Source organism: Lagenorhynchus albirostris, chromosome 1 (genome assembly GCF_949774975.1).
Source record: "Lagenorhynchus albirostris chromosome 1, mLagAlb1.1, whole genome shotgun sequence".
NCBI classification, from domain to species: domain Eukaryota; kingdom Metazoa; phylum Chordata; class Mammalia; order Artiodactyla; family Delphinidae; genus Lagenorhynchus; species Lagenorhynchus albirostris.
In genome coordinates this window covers 143979138-143993797 of record NC_083095.1, presented here as the reverse complement: position 1 = coordinate 143993797, position 14660 = coordinate 143979138, and the positions used below count along the sequence as shown (strand labels likewise).

General features: G+C 39.5%; 1 non-coding gene across 1 annotated transcript; it reads left to right on the top strand.

Annotated features, from left to right (window-relative positions):
* Positions 1-4149: 4149 nt before the first annotated feature.
* Positions 4150-4256, top strand: LOC132504485 (U6 spliceosomal RNA). Its single transcript, XR_009534911.1, has one exon. It is a non-coding gene; the product is annotated as a U6 spliceosomal RNA (small nuclear RNA).
* Positions 4257-14660: the final 10404 nt, after the last annotated feature.

Below are 14660 nucleotides of genomic sequence, written 5' to 3'. Positions count from 1 at the left end.
TATTTATAAAACACCAAATGGGTATCATTAAGGTATTATTAATGCAGTGTGAGAAATTGCCTAGAGGAAACACACCTGGAGAAGGTTGGGGGTTGTGCCTTTACTGCCACGCCTTGCTATGTGTGCTTCCAGCCAAAGTTACATTACGTGCTAAGACTAATCTCCTTGTTCATTTTATGCCTGCCACTTTACCAAAATATCCCCAGGATGCTCTGAACACCGGAAAAGTGATTTTTTCAGCTTATTTTGGGAAGCCAAATAGAGATCCATTTTCATTTCATGGTAGGAGTAAATACCCTACCTACTGTGCTTTGCTTCCAGCTGGAAATGAACCAGGTAGCTATGTACTCTCTCATGTTTGCAAGAGAGAAAGTTGCTGGATTTGTTGTTTATCCCTTTAGGTCAGCCAGGGGCCAGGAAGTCAAAGTATCAGAGCAAATGTATATTACATACTGAGTACATATCTAGAAAGAGGGAACAGCAAAAGACCAATGCTGAGACCATATGAGCAATCCACAGCACAGAGCCCTGAATAGTGCCTCAAAATTTGGTTTTCTTCCAACAGAGCAACACATTTAGTTGGGCGATTAACCCAAATGAAAGGTTTCAGATTTATTTCATTGGCAGATAGAAATTAAGTTGCAGAAACTCAACAAGCACAGACTACAGTTAATTTCATTTATTTTTAATTACCCAAGTAATCCATGAATATATTGTCACTATAAAAATTGAAACAATTACAGATAAAGTTGAAGTCCCACTTGACAACTCACCACTCTACTCAATTCCCCTCCCTGGGATTACTAGTGCTATCAGTTTGAAGTGTCATCAGACACATGCCTGTGCGTGCACACATGTGCACAACCCCCCCACCACACACACACACACACACACACACACACACACACACACACACACACACACAGAGATGTTAAAATGAAGCTATTTAACCTTAGCTTTGGCTGAGGCTCCAAGATAATAGAAGCTGTATTCCAACGTGAGATACAAGATCAGTATGGAGGACATCAATGGTTTTCATCCATGGACCATGTTTAGGACATAAAAAGATTTTGAGAAGGACATTACATGGTGAGTAAGGGTTTTGGGTGAAAGTTGTTGGACCCCACACCCATGGAGACAGGGAGAGTTGACATGTCTTTGTTCACCTCAAACCAAGAAAAAGGGCTTCATTTTAACCATTGAGAGTTGGATATGTGTCCCTGACATCATTTGATGTAGCTGTCTGTTTTCTGTATTGCTTTTGCATTTTGTTTCCTATAAAATCCTTTCCTACTCTCAAGGTTAGAAATATATTCTACTTTTCTTCTAATGCTTTTGTGATGTTTTAGTTGTTTAGGAATTTGGTTTGTCTAGAATTTTGTTTTCATGGTGTAAGAAAGTGAACTAACTTTACTTTTTCCCAAGTTAATTTGATTACTTTGATTTGGATAACAAATTATTTCAACACCATTCATTACACACTGGTTTGAAAGTCTACCTTTATCATATACTAAAGCTGTAAATATTCGCTGATTGCCTTCTGAATTGTATTCTGCAGCATTGATCAACTTGTCCATTCTTTTTGAGTATATTTATTAGAATCCAATTGTGCTTCCATTTCATGAAGTTGAGAACCTCACACAAAGAATGGTATACCTACCATTGTGTATTTTCCAGGCCACTACAGGCAGAGGTAAACTCAGGGTCATGATGGTGGTAGCACCAGGTATCAGACTCAGCCCCCACTCACTAAGGCAGGCCCTAAACTTGCACTTTTCCTGACCCCTTTGCTCAGAATTCTCAGCATCTCTGGAAAATACCTCCCCTCTGCTCCAGAGAGACTTCTTTGTCTAACAACTGACACTTTCCACTCCTGCTTCAACATCCCTAGGGAATGCCTGATGCTGTTTCTATGAAGCTAACACACTGCACCCACTCCTCCATCTCTTACCTTCACACCTGGGTGCCACATTGTTGCCCCTTCCAAGAATACTTCCTTACTCACTGAATGTCTTCTGGAGGGCTCAGTGACTTGGCCCTTTCTGTTTTTTCTCACTTCTTTTTGCAGCACTGTCTTCCTTGAATCAGGCATAAGATGATGGGACGCCAGTGCAAGACTCTTGGAGGGATGGATGCAATGAGACACTCCTGTAATTCTTGTCCACTGTCCAGCAGACAACGCCTGTTCGTTCTACACCCCTCATCATCCAGACATGTCTAGGACACTCATATATGCACAGCTTCAGTTCTCATAGCTGAGACATCTGCTTTCTGCCACAAAGTTTACAGGGACAAAACCATGGGTTTACCCATCTCTACAACGGGGTAATGCTATGTTTTGTAAGAGTTAATGAGAGCTCATTGTAAGGGCTCAATAGTTGCCTCTTACCTTTCCTTCCCCACTAAATTAGGTCAACACCCAGATGAAGCGCCACCTCTTCTCTGAAGCTTTGTCCACTATGTCACTGTGCTAATACACAATGATCTCTCCATATTGAATTTTATCTATGTCTGGCCTTTTATTTTGTCTTTAGGGAAAGATTTTTATTTTCAGACAATAGATATTTAAATCACAGTATCATGGACTCTGGCTTAGCTACACTCATCATCTTGTGAATGTCTATGGAAACTGAATTAGGAGCACTCCAGAGGGCTGGCCCTGGATTATTCCACAGCTTCATTTAATTATAACCATCAAAGTTAATGAGAGTCATAAACTCTTTCATAACATACCAATGGGCTGTGTGATTGGAGGGGAACCTGGACATTTCGTTATAAAGCTAGCATATCAGAAAAGACACAACTAAACAACACCTTTTCTCTTATGAAGAAAAAGACACAGAAACATAATTTGGTGACATTTTCACACTTGCTAAAATTAACTTTCGGTCAAAAGAACAGTGGAATTGTTAGCTTTATTTTCTGATAAAATTTTAATCTCAGGTTGGATAAGCAATTTTGTTTGCGATTAAGTGTGAGACTACTTGAAGTAAAGTCATGTAGACAATAGGGCATTATATAGAAAGGATAAAAAGGTTAACAGAAAGAAAGATCAGAAAGAAAATGAAAAGAGGAATAATTGTGTCAGAAACTTGGTAAATTGGTATATTAGGGTTCTCTGTATTGGTTCCAGAGAACCAATAGGAGAGATAGATAAGAAGGTAGATGATAGATAGATAGATAGATAGATAGATAGATAGATAGAGGTACAAATATAAAGAGATGTATTATATGGAATTGGCTCATACAATTATGGAGACTGACAAGTCCCAAGATCTATAGAGTCAATCAGCAAGATGGTGACTCAGGAGAGTAGATTAAGTATTTCTAGTCTGCGGGCAAGCGAAGGTCAAGGTCCCAACTTGAATGCAGTCAGGCAGAAGAAATTGTCTCTTACTCAGGACAATCAGCCTTTTTGTTCTATTCAGACCTTCGACTGATTGGTTGAGGCCCACCCATATCAGGGAGGAAATCTGCTTTAAGTAATCTACTGATTTAAACGTTCATTTCATGGAAAACACTTTCACAGAAATACCCAGATTAATGTTTAACCAAATATCTGAGCATCCCCTGGCCCAATCAAGTTGACACATAAAATTAACCATCATACCTGGCCAATATATAATAGTCCCGGTATTGGGACTTCTGTATCTACATCTGTATGTGTCTCTATGTGCGTGTATAGCATTTAAGAAATGTTGGGCTTCCCTGGTGGCGCAGTGGTTGAGAGTCCGCCTGCCGATACAGTGGACACAGGTTCGTGCTCTGGTCCGGGAAGATCCCACATGCCGCGGAGCGGCTGGGCGCATGAGCCGTGGCCGCTGAGCCTGTGCATCCGGAGCCTGTGCTCCATGATGGGAGAGGCCACAACAGTGAGAGGCCCATGTACTGCAAAAAAAAAAAGAAAAAAAAAAAGAAATGTATTCTTCTCACCTGTTTTTAAAGCTTTGCTCTTGGATTCTTGAAATCCCACCATAGATTTTTTAAACTGAGGTCAAATTCAGATAACATAAAATTAACTCTTTTAAAGTATACAATTCAGTGGCATTTAGGATACTCCCAATGTTGTGCAAAAATGACCTCTATCTAGTTTCAAAACATTTGTATCACCCCAAAGGGAAACCCTATGCCCATTAAGTAGTCATTCCCATGCTTACTTCGGCAGCACTTATACTAAAATTGGAACTATACAGAGAAGATTAGCATGACCCCTGTGCAAGGATGACATGCAAATTTGCAAAGCATTCCATATATTTATTAGCATACTAAGTGAAGTAAGTCAGAAAGAGAAAGACAAATACCATATGATATCACTTATATTTGGAATCTAAAATATGACATAACTGAACTTATCTATGAAAAGGAAACAGAGTCACAAACATAGAGAACAGACTTGTGGTTGCCAAGGGGGAGGGGGATGGGGGAGGGATGGAGTGGGAGGTTGGGGTTAGTAAATGCAAACTATTACACATAGGATTGATAAACAACAAGGTCCTACTGTATAGCACAGGGAACTCTATTCACTATCCTGAGATACACCATAATGGAAAAGAATATAAAAAAAGAATTTATATATATGTAAAAAAGTAGTAAATCTCTGATATTCATAGACTAAAAAAAAAGTACTCATTCCCCATTTTCCCCTTTACCCAGCCTCTGGCAATTATTAATATACTTCCTGTCTCTATAGAGTTTCCTATTCTGGATACTTCATATAAATGGAATCATATAATATGTGACCCTTTATGTCTAAAATCTTTCACCTATCATAATGTTTTTCAGGTTCATTCTTTTGTAGCATGTATCAGTACTTCATTCCACTTTATGGATCAATATTCCATTGTAGATAAACACATTTTGTGTATATATTCATCTGTTGATGTGCATTTGGGTTGTTTCCACCTTTCGGCTATTGTGAATAATGTTACTATGAATAATAGTAGCATTACTGTGTACAATACCTTTTCGAGGGTGTACAAATAACAGTTCAAAACCCTGATTTCAATTTTTCTGGGTATTTCCAAATAGTGAATTGCTGGGTCATATGGTAATTCTATGTTTAACTTTCTGAAAAACTGTTTTCCCCATCATAAATGTTTAACAGGAAATTACTCATGAAATAAAAGCATGGGAAATCAGGACAATGTTTAACACACACAGACACTCACACCCTTAGAGGTTGCAATCTGCCATACTAAATGTTTGTGATGATGAAAAGTCCATCTGATATTGTAAGTACATCAGAGGCCTTATTAAAAGTTAAAATGATAAAGATACTCTGTTCCACTGATAGTTTTCTTTTCTCTCCCCATCACATGTGATACCAAACTCGAGCTTTCAATGATAGAGGCCATGTACTGACTTTTCCTGTTGCCTCAATAGCAGCCAGCAGCAGACTCCAACCTCCTTCATTGCTTCATAACATTCTTATATAGGAGACCGATATAGCCCTCAGGGTCATTACAAATGGCAGCCTTCTAGCTCTGCAGAAACTCAGAAACTTACCCAGAGAAAGAAATGACAGAGGTCTCTGGGGTCAAGTGTTCTAGACTGACATGTGACCTCACCCCCAGAGCTGAGTACCCTGTCCCAGCTACCCTCCAGGGCAGGGCTCAGACAGAGGTAGCTGTGAAGGAAGCAGAGAGGAATGGGCTGGGGAGTTCCTGAGAGCCCACGAAGCCTCCACAATCAGGACTCCAACTTTGCTGACCCAGGAAGGATTTCCCTTCCAATAAGCATTGTTTCAGTTAAGGTATTTAAGGGATTTTCTTCTAGCAGAACTATTAGAGACAAAATGAAAATCAGACAGTCTTGAGAGAAGAAATCGGTCACATACAAAATTTTGGTCCTCATTCTTAAGCAGCTGGACCACAGATGAAGGCTTGAAACTTTGGTTTCAGACTCCTCCATTAGTCAGCATCGTACAGCAACTGGGTCTGCCCAGCAGCCAGAAAGCACTTAATGCATCCCTATCCCCCCTATTTCCTCCTGTATGGCTCTCTCTCTAGTCAACAGACATCTTAAAAAAATAGACCCTCCCTTGAAAAAGATTGCTGACCCCTCATTAAGAAAGACTGAAGAAAGTTCAGTCATCTTAGAAGTTCTTCCTAAAATATAATAAAGAATCTTGACCTCACTTCCCCCAATATACATTGTTGTATATCAGAATATAAATTTTGAAATATAAATATAAAAAGAGAGGGGAGATATCATCTACTCTTTTTTACATAAATGCAAGCTTTTACTTTTGTCAAAAAAGAAGTACATACACAGGGTGTTTCTGGATTTCAGAATTTGCCGCCAGAGAAGAATAATTAGAATTAAAAGTTTGCTGCGCTAGTTATTTAAATCAGGTTCCCTTGCTCTAACTACCAGGCACTATGTAGACTTACAGCCAAGAAGCTGGTCCTACCACTGTTACAACACCAGACCACCCATTTCACAGGGCCCAGCCCCACTTTATAGGGAAAGATGCAGGTGAATGACAACGCTTGGGAGCCAAGATTCCATTGTTCTCTGTTGGGGAAAGCCTGAAGCATAGTCTAACGATGTGTAAAGTGAAATTTCTTTCTGACTGAGTCATCCCCTGCTGGATACAGAAGATAAAAGAGAACAGCATCATTCTGTGCTGAAAATGTACAGTGCATGGTGATTACATCATCCATCAGGAGGCTGTGAATCTGTTGATAAGGTGAAAGCAACTGATAATCATACTAACATGACACAATACAAGAAAGCATGATGGAGGGGGCTGAAGCTGTTTGGGACATACAGGTAAGCTCTGAAGACTCAGCAATAGACCTTAGAGACCTCACAGATCCCCCTAAGACAGCCAAAGACAGGAATCCTACCAGCTTGCCTGGACTACTGCATGGGAAATCCATCTCCACCTTGGGTCTCCCATCATGCAATCCAGAATTTATTACTTCACCACATATACTTTTTCAAGAGAAGGTGATTGGTCTTATTTTTCTCAGCTCTTAGGAAATTGGTGGGAACAAGTGATGGATTGAGTGTCTCATTGCCTGCAGTCTTCCCCTCCCTCCTACAACCCAATGGCATGGATTCCCCAGTTGCCAGTGCAGAACTCCAGTGTTTTTAATGTGGCAACGCTCCCACAAGGAGCAGTGTTGATTAGAGAAAAGAGCAGTAATAACAGTACCTCCACCTACTGATGACCTACTGTGTGCCAGGCTGAATGTTTCCCATTCATTCTGCACCAGAAGGCAACTATAAAGATGAGTCCAAGGAAAACCAAATGTCATTAAATTCAGCATATAAAATCGCACCACTGAAAACTTTCTCATGAACCAAGAACATACCACACTTAGGGATAGAGTGCTGTAATTGAAGTCTCTCATTCATAGATTGCCCTCTTTTTTCCAGAGATGTTTAAGCAAACCTACAAGTTCATTTATACTAATGCCTTAAGGACTGAATTCAAAAGGATCATTTTTGCGTTCTCAGAAGAGAGTCAGATCCGTTTCAGTGGGCCTGGGAGTTTTCATCGGGCTAGTGATCTCAGTGAACATCTTTCATGTGCGCTGATTTATCAGATACTGCTTAATTTAATTTTCAAAACACACTGTTTTTCAGATGAAGAATCAGAGGCTCAAGGAGGTTAAGTGAATCAGCCTAGATCTCACAGATAGCACATGTCAGGGTCGGTCTCTAAGCCCACGGTCTGGGGGCTGTCCTCCCCCACAAGTCTGGCTGAGCAGCCCTTCTCAGGAAGGATTGGTCTAGCTCTCACTGACCCCCCAGGCCAATTCCAAAGCCATCCTTTCACAGCCAACTGCAAATAGCATCAAGAGGTTGAGAAAACTGCATTGGAGCATCTGACCTCCCAAGGGCAGCCCTTGGTTCTCCCCAGCTAAAAGCCTCATTTTCCAAGTCTACTACTTTGAGTTGGATTGCAGAACTAGTTGAGGTTAAAACAAGAAAATTCATGTTCCACAATCAAATAAGATCAGATGATCCAGAAGACTTGAGAAATAAAGCGAGGAACCACACTTACTGGGTAACAATTGACAAAAACCTTTGAGCGGGGCTTTGGCCTGCATTTCCTAATAATTCAGGCAGAACTGAGTAACTCATGATTCATGGAGAGAACCATCTTTCTCAGAAAGCATTTCTAATTTTTGCAGAAGCATTTAACTAACTTGCAATTTTAAAAAATGTGCTCCAAAGCACGTCGTTCAAATTAATTTTTGAATGTTGAGATCAGCCTTCTTTTGGATCTGTGAGAGATGCTCCATATAGCACAGGATGTTAGAGTGGTACTTTCTTCTCAGGTCATGGGAAGACATTTCCTATGAGCTTCTAGATGACACACATGTCAGAAAGGGTGTTCATCAACTTGACAGTGTTCCTTTATGGTCACTAGAGAGCTGCCTCTTTCTTTTGATCTTTGAGAAATATATTGTGAAATATTTCTGACATATAAAACTATGGAGAAAATAATATAATAAATGCAAGCATATCCATCTCCCAGCTTAAAAAATAGAACTGTGCAAACATACTTGAATCAGTCTGTGTTCCCCATCCCATTCACTCTTGGGGATGTCCATCATACCTGGGCATGTCTTATACTTTTACCAAAATCCTGTACAACTAAGCAATACTGAGTATCATTTTACACAATTACACATTACTTAAACAGTGCATCAATGACATTGTTCACAATGTATTCTTCTGAAACTCTTTTCACTCAACAATATGCATACAAGAATCATCCAAGTTGAACGAACCTTGAGATTATCATACTAAGCGATGTAAGTCAGACAAAGACAAATACCATATTATATCAGTTATATGTGAAATCTAAAAAATAGTAAAAATGAACCTATTTACATATATATGTGAATCACTTTGCTGAAACTAACACAATATTGTAAATCAACTTTAATTAAAAATTTTTTTTTAATAAATTCACCCTCAAAGGAAAAAAAAAAAAAAGAAACTTCCAGGGCTTCCCTGGTGGCGCAGTGGTTGAGAGTCCGCCTGCCGATGCAGGGGACACGGGTTCATGCCCCGGTCTGGGAAGATCCCACATGCCGCAGAGCAGCTGGGCCCGTGAGCCGTGGCCGCTGAGCCTGCGCGTCCGGAGCCTGTGCTCTGCAAAGGGAGAGGCCACAACAGTGAGAGACCCGCGTACTGCAAAAAAAAAAAAGAATCTTCCATGTTGATGCATATAGTTCCAGGTCATTTATTGTTACTGTTGTATAGTATTTCACTACACAAATATAATTCAGTGTAATGCACCATCCTCTTGTTAATACTTAAGATGTTTCTAATTTTTTACTATTATATATGAAGCAGATATGCATGTTCTTGCATTCCATTCTATCATTCTATCATTGAATACTTTCATGCATTCTTAACACTTTCTATATTCTCTGTGTCTCCTTGGGCACATATGTGAGATTTTCTTTGACACATTTCCTAGAAATAGAAATGCTGGGTCACAGGGTACGCTCATTTTCATGTTTATTGCATGTGGCTAAACTGCTGTCCAAATTGGTTGTACACATTTTCCTCTGTACCTGCAAAGTATGACTTCCTCTTTCTCCATATTCTCACCAACACTTAGTATTTTCAGTTTTCAATTTTTGCCAATCTGATGCCAATCTGACTGTCTTTCAGCTTTGCATTTCCTGATTATGATGTGGTTGAATATTTTTTCTTAATGGGTCATTTGGGTATTTTCTTCTCAAATTATCTGTTTATATCATTTGCTTATTTCTCTAGTAGGATTATCTTATCATCAAATTTCAAATGTTCTTTACATGTTTTGTGTATACATATCACAAACATCTTTACATCTTATCCTTGTCTATGGTTTTCTCCCCCCAATTTTTTTCCTTTCAGTATTTGAAACACAGAGTTTCTATCATTTTAATCAAGTTGAATTTATCAACTTGATTTTAATCAAGTTTTTAATTTAGTCAAGTGTTAATCAAGTTTTAGTCAAGCTTTAATTTAGTCAAGTTTCAATTTTAATCAAGTTTTTAAAAGTGGTTTTCTCCCCCCACTTTTTTTCCTTTCCATATTTGAAACAGAGTTTCTATCATTTTAATCAAGTTGTCTTTGTTTGTCCTCTTTGTATGTATGTACTTTGTATGTACTGCCCTACCACAAAAATCACAAAGATGTTTTATTAAATGTTTTCATAAAAAATAAAAATTATGGGTTTCCCTGGTGGTGCAGTGGTTGAGAGTCTGCCTGCCGATGCTGGGGACATGGGTTCATGCCCCGGTCCGGGAAGATCCCACATGCCGCAGAGCGGCTGGGCCCGTGAGCCATGGCCGCTGAGCCTGCGCGTCCAGAGCCTGTGCTCTGCAACGGGAGAGGCCACAACAGTGAGAAGCCCGCATACCGCAAAAAAAAAAAAATAATAAAAATAAATAAATAAATAAAAATTAATATTCTCATATTTTATGTCTTTATCCTTCTTAGGGTTGATTTTTACATATGGTGTGAGATAAAGATAAATTTCATTTCTTTCCTTAATAGATAACCAATTGTTCCAAAAGCATTTGTTAGGTAGACTGTTCTTTTGATACTGATCTACAATACAATCTTCTCATATATTGTTTCTGTTTAAGCATTAGATAGTTTATGGGGTCATTTATTTCTTCCATTGGTCTATATATCTGATCTTTTGCTAATAGCACACTGGTCAAATTACCATAGTTTCAAAATAAGTCTTGTTTTCTGGTCAACCATGACCTCTCTGCCCTAGTTCTCTTCAAAATTGTCTTCAAAAAAGAGCTATTATTTGTTGGCCTTGCAATTTTCGTATAATCTTCTCATATGTTGTTTGGAGTTACACTGGATTTTTAGAGTATTTGGGAGAGAGTAAAAATTTTCATGATTTTGGGTTTCTCTATGCATAAATATAATCTATCTCTCTCATTGATTTGACTCTATTAAAGTATATTTTAGCAATGATTTATATTTTCTCCATAAATATCATTCTTAGCTCTTATTAAATTTATTCCTAGGAAATCTATATATTTTGTTATTGTAAATTTTTTTTAGAGGAGCATATTTCGTTGTTGCTGATATGTACCATGGTGACTGACTTTATAAAAACTGATATCCTTTCCAGTGATATTTCTAAATCCTCATTAATACTAATAACTTGTCTGAAGACTCTCAAGTTTTTATGGAGATAATCATGTCCTCTGTAAATAATAATAGCTTTTTTTTCCTTTCAAACTCATACAACTTATTTCTTTTTCTTATCTTGATCTGTGATCTGTAGAACAGTTTTGCACAGAAACAGTGATTCTGGGCATATGTTTCTGAAATCTATAGGTTTCATCATTAAACATGTTTGCTCTATGTTTTGCATGTTCCTTTCATTAAATTTACTAAATCTTATTAAAAATCATGAATAGGTGTTGAATTTTATCCCAAGCTTTTTCTGAATCTATTAAGATGATTATTTGTTTCCTCTTACAATTAGTGTCATAAATTACCTCAGATTTTCTAATGTTCAATCATCCTCATATATGTGGGATGCACACAGCTTGGTCATGTGGACCACAGTTCAATACCTTAGTTCTGTTGACTGTATGTGTGGCAGCTGTTGGTTGCCTACCAGATAGCCGTTCCCATCCCACTTCCAGAACCCTGGCTGGCCATGAACTTCAAGAGAACTTTTTCATTAGTCCAAGTCAATCATTGCATTTCCTTTCCCTTACCACATGAGGGGAAATCTGCTTATGGGGGAAAGAGGAAAAGAATTTCTGGGGAAATTTCCTTTGACATACAAGTAGGAGAGTCTTTTTTCTAATCTTTGGACCTTGTTATATATGGATGTGGTGCCTGGAGCTGCTGCAACCTTCTTGCTGCCATATATAGCTCTCTTGCTACCTTTTCACAAAAATCAATATGCAAAGGATGGCAGAGGAGGACGATGGACTCCTTCAGAAAGCTGCTGAGACCCTGACTGGACCAACCCCCGGAACTGCCCCACCTTTGAACTTTTTTGTCAATAATACTTAAACCATTTTGAATTATATCTTCAGTAACCTAAGGCCAAAAGTGTTCTTACAAACATCCTGTTTTCTGATGACTCTAGAATTTTCTTCATTCATTGATTCACTTATGTCTTTGACAAATATGTATGGAGGGCTGACCACATGCCAGACACTGCCCTGAGGGCTGAAGATAGAGACGACTGGGCTCTGCCTTTTGGAGCACACAGCTTGGAAATGGAAACAGACTTATAAGCAAATGAAATTGAAAGCCCATTCTGCACATTCAAAAGATGAGATAGCTCCACAATTCTATGGGAGTATGGGAGATGGCGGAGGTTTTAATTTTATCCTGGGAGAGACAGAGGAGGTATCCAAAAGACATCTGACCCTTGGAGAATAATTAGTTTTATAATTAGTCATGGAGACAGAATAAAGGAATTTAAAGGGCAGGGGCTGTGAGTTTATGATCTTGAAATAACTTGGGAATGGAAGCAGCTGGGTTCAGTTGGTCTTACAGAAATGAGATGCAAGTTTTAAGAGAGACGAAGTTTCAGTTTCCCTTTAGGCAATGGGGGTGGAATGAAGAGCAGCCAGAGGGTGTTACAACACACTGCTCTGTGGTTATCAGGTTCCCAGGGGTTAGGAAAGTGTGAGTGGGGCAAGCTGAGGGGGAGTGGGGAACTGAAGGCAGGGCTCCCTTCTGAAGTCGAGCTTAAGAAGTAAGAGACAATAGTGGACATCCCTGACAAAAGGTCTGCACCAAGAACGGTCAGGTGTGGCTGGTGGGGTGCTGAAGTGGAGGTGGGGAGATTTCCTCAGGCACTGATGGCAAAGACAGGGAATCCTAACACATTTCTCCCCACCCACTCCATATCTGGATGAACTAGACAAAGCTTACACCAACTATTAAAAGCCAACTGTGTGCAACTCTTCCCAGCTCTACATCCATGACATCACAAATGATTGCTTAAAATTGGCCACAGTGAGAGTATTTACACCATGGAAATAGGCAAATGCTTCACATCAGTATTTTTTGTTTTGGAGCCTATTGTTAAACATTTACCAGCATACTACTGCATGGACTAATGCAGGGCACAAATTTTCCAAAAAAGTCTGACTCCTCATTCATGGATCTACTACAGTTCCCCTTCCAGAGAGCTGGACATATTATTGCAGGATGCATGTAACTAGAGTTTGAAACGAACTATCTCTTCCCAGGCACAGTATCACAATGTGAGCATCGGCTGCAAAGATTTGATGATGGCACTAAAAATTCGGGAGCAGCAGATTACAGAGCTCCCTTCCGCCCTGCCTCTGAGACTGGTTCACACTTAACACCTGGAGGAGTATCTGTGATGATGGGAAATCAAGGTAGCCCTCCTGTAACCAGCGTCATTATCGTGGCACATCTTCCCCCTCCCTTCCTACCCCAGCCTCCTCTCCCAACACTCAACAACAGCCCTGGGCTGCTCCACCTCAGGGACAGTAAGTCATCATTTGGCATTGGTATGGAGAGGCTCCTGGGCATATTTTTTGGCATGGAGTGAAGGGTTAGTAGAGCCTCTTGGAGTCTAGCACTCAGTTTATTTCTTCTTTCCAATTTCTTAATTTCTTTTTTACCTCTGAGATTGTCAAACCACCCTGTTAAATGTTGTGACGTCTTAGATGACATGACTTGAACTTTCACAGAGCTGCTGTCAGTTCAGATTCTTAGAGGGAACTGGGAATCTCTTTAGTCTCATCTCCTAAATCTCAAATTCTCTTTACCTCTAACCTTAACAAAAGAGTAGGGACAGAACTGGCCATTCTTTGGGGATGACCAGAATAAGAAACTCCACCCCACAAATGATTGAAGACAGTTCACCCACTGCAAAGGTCTAGAGAGTCAGGAACAAGAACAAGAATAAAACTCCCTCTTACTCATTAGCACAAGTCCTTTACCACTGAATTGTTTGTCATAGCAATAAAATTAACACCATTAAAAAGAGAACAACCAAGTGTTCAGAAGAGGAGCTTGGTTAAGCAAGCTCTGATACATGGTTATATTGGTATGCTATATGACCATCTGAAACCATGATGTAGAAGAATATTTAATGACATGGAAAAATGTCCACATGTGCTGCTAAACAGATAGAAGAGCTGTCATATGCATCCTACACACACACACACACACACACACACACACACACACACACGAAGTAACTATGTAGATACTGAATACATAAAGAAAAAAAAATGACTGGTAGAGGCCATACATCAAAAAGTCAAGAGTTTTGTAATGATTTTTAGTAACTTTATTTGTATTTTGCATTTTCATATGATATAGCCCTTTCCTTTTAGTTTAATTGCAAAGATCCTTATCTCCCTACTTCCTTGCCTCTCTAGAAAATCCCTTCTGCTATAACTCTGAACTAAATGACCTGTCTTCCCTCAGGCAATTGCTCAAGAAGTTCAGTGAACTCATCACCACTCACAGAACTCAAGCTACAATCCCCTTGCAGGCTGAGATCTGAGTTCAGAACTTGCAAGAGGGCCTCCTGATGCAGATACAGCCTATAGAGCCTATGTCCTGCCAAGAACAGCCCACTTCATTTATTCAGCCATTGCAGCTAGTAGCAACGTGCTTTCAAAACATACCTCCAGTCACCTTGCAAGACAGCGTGGTGGCAG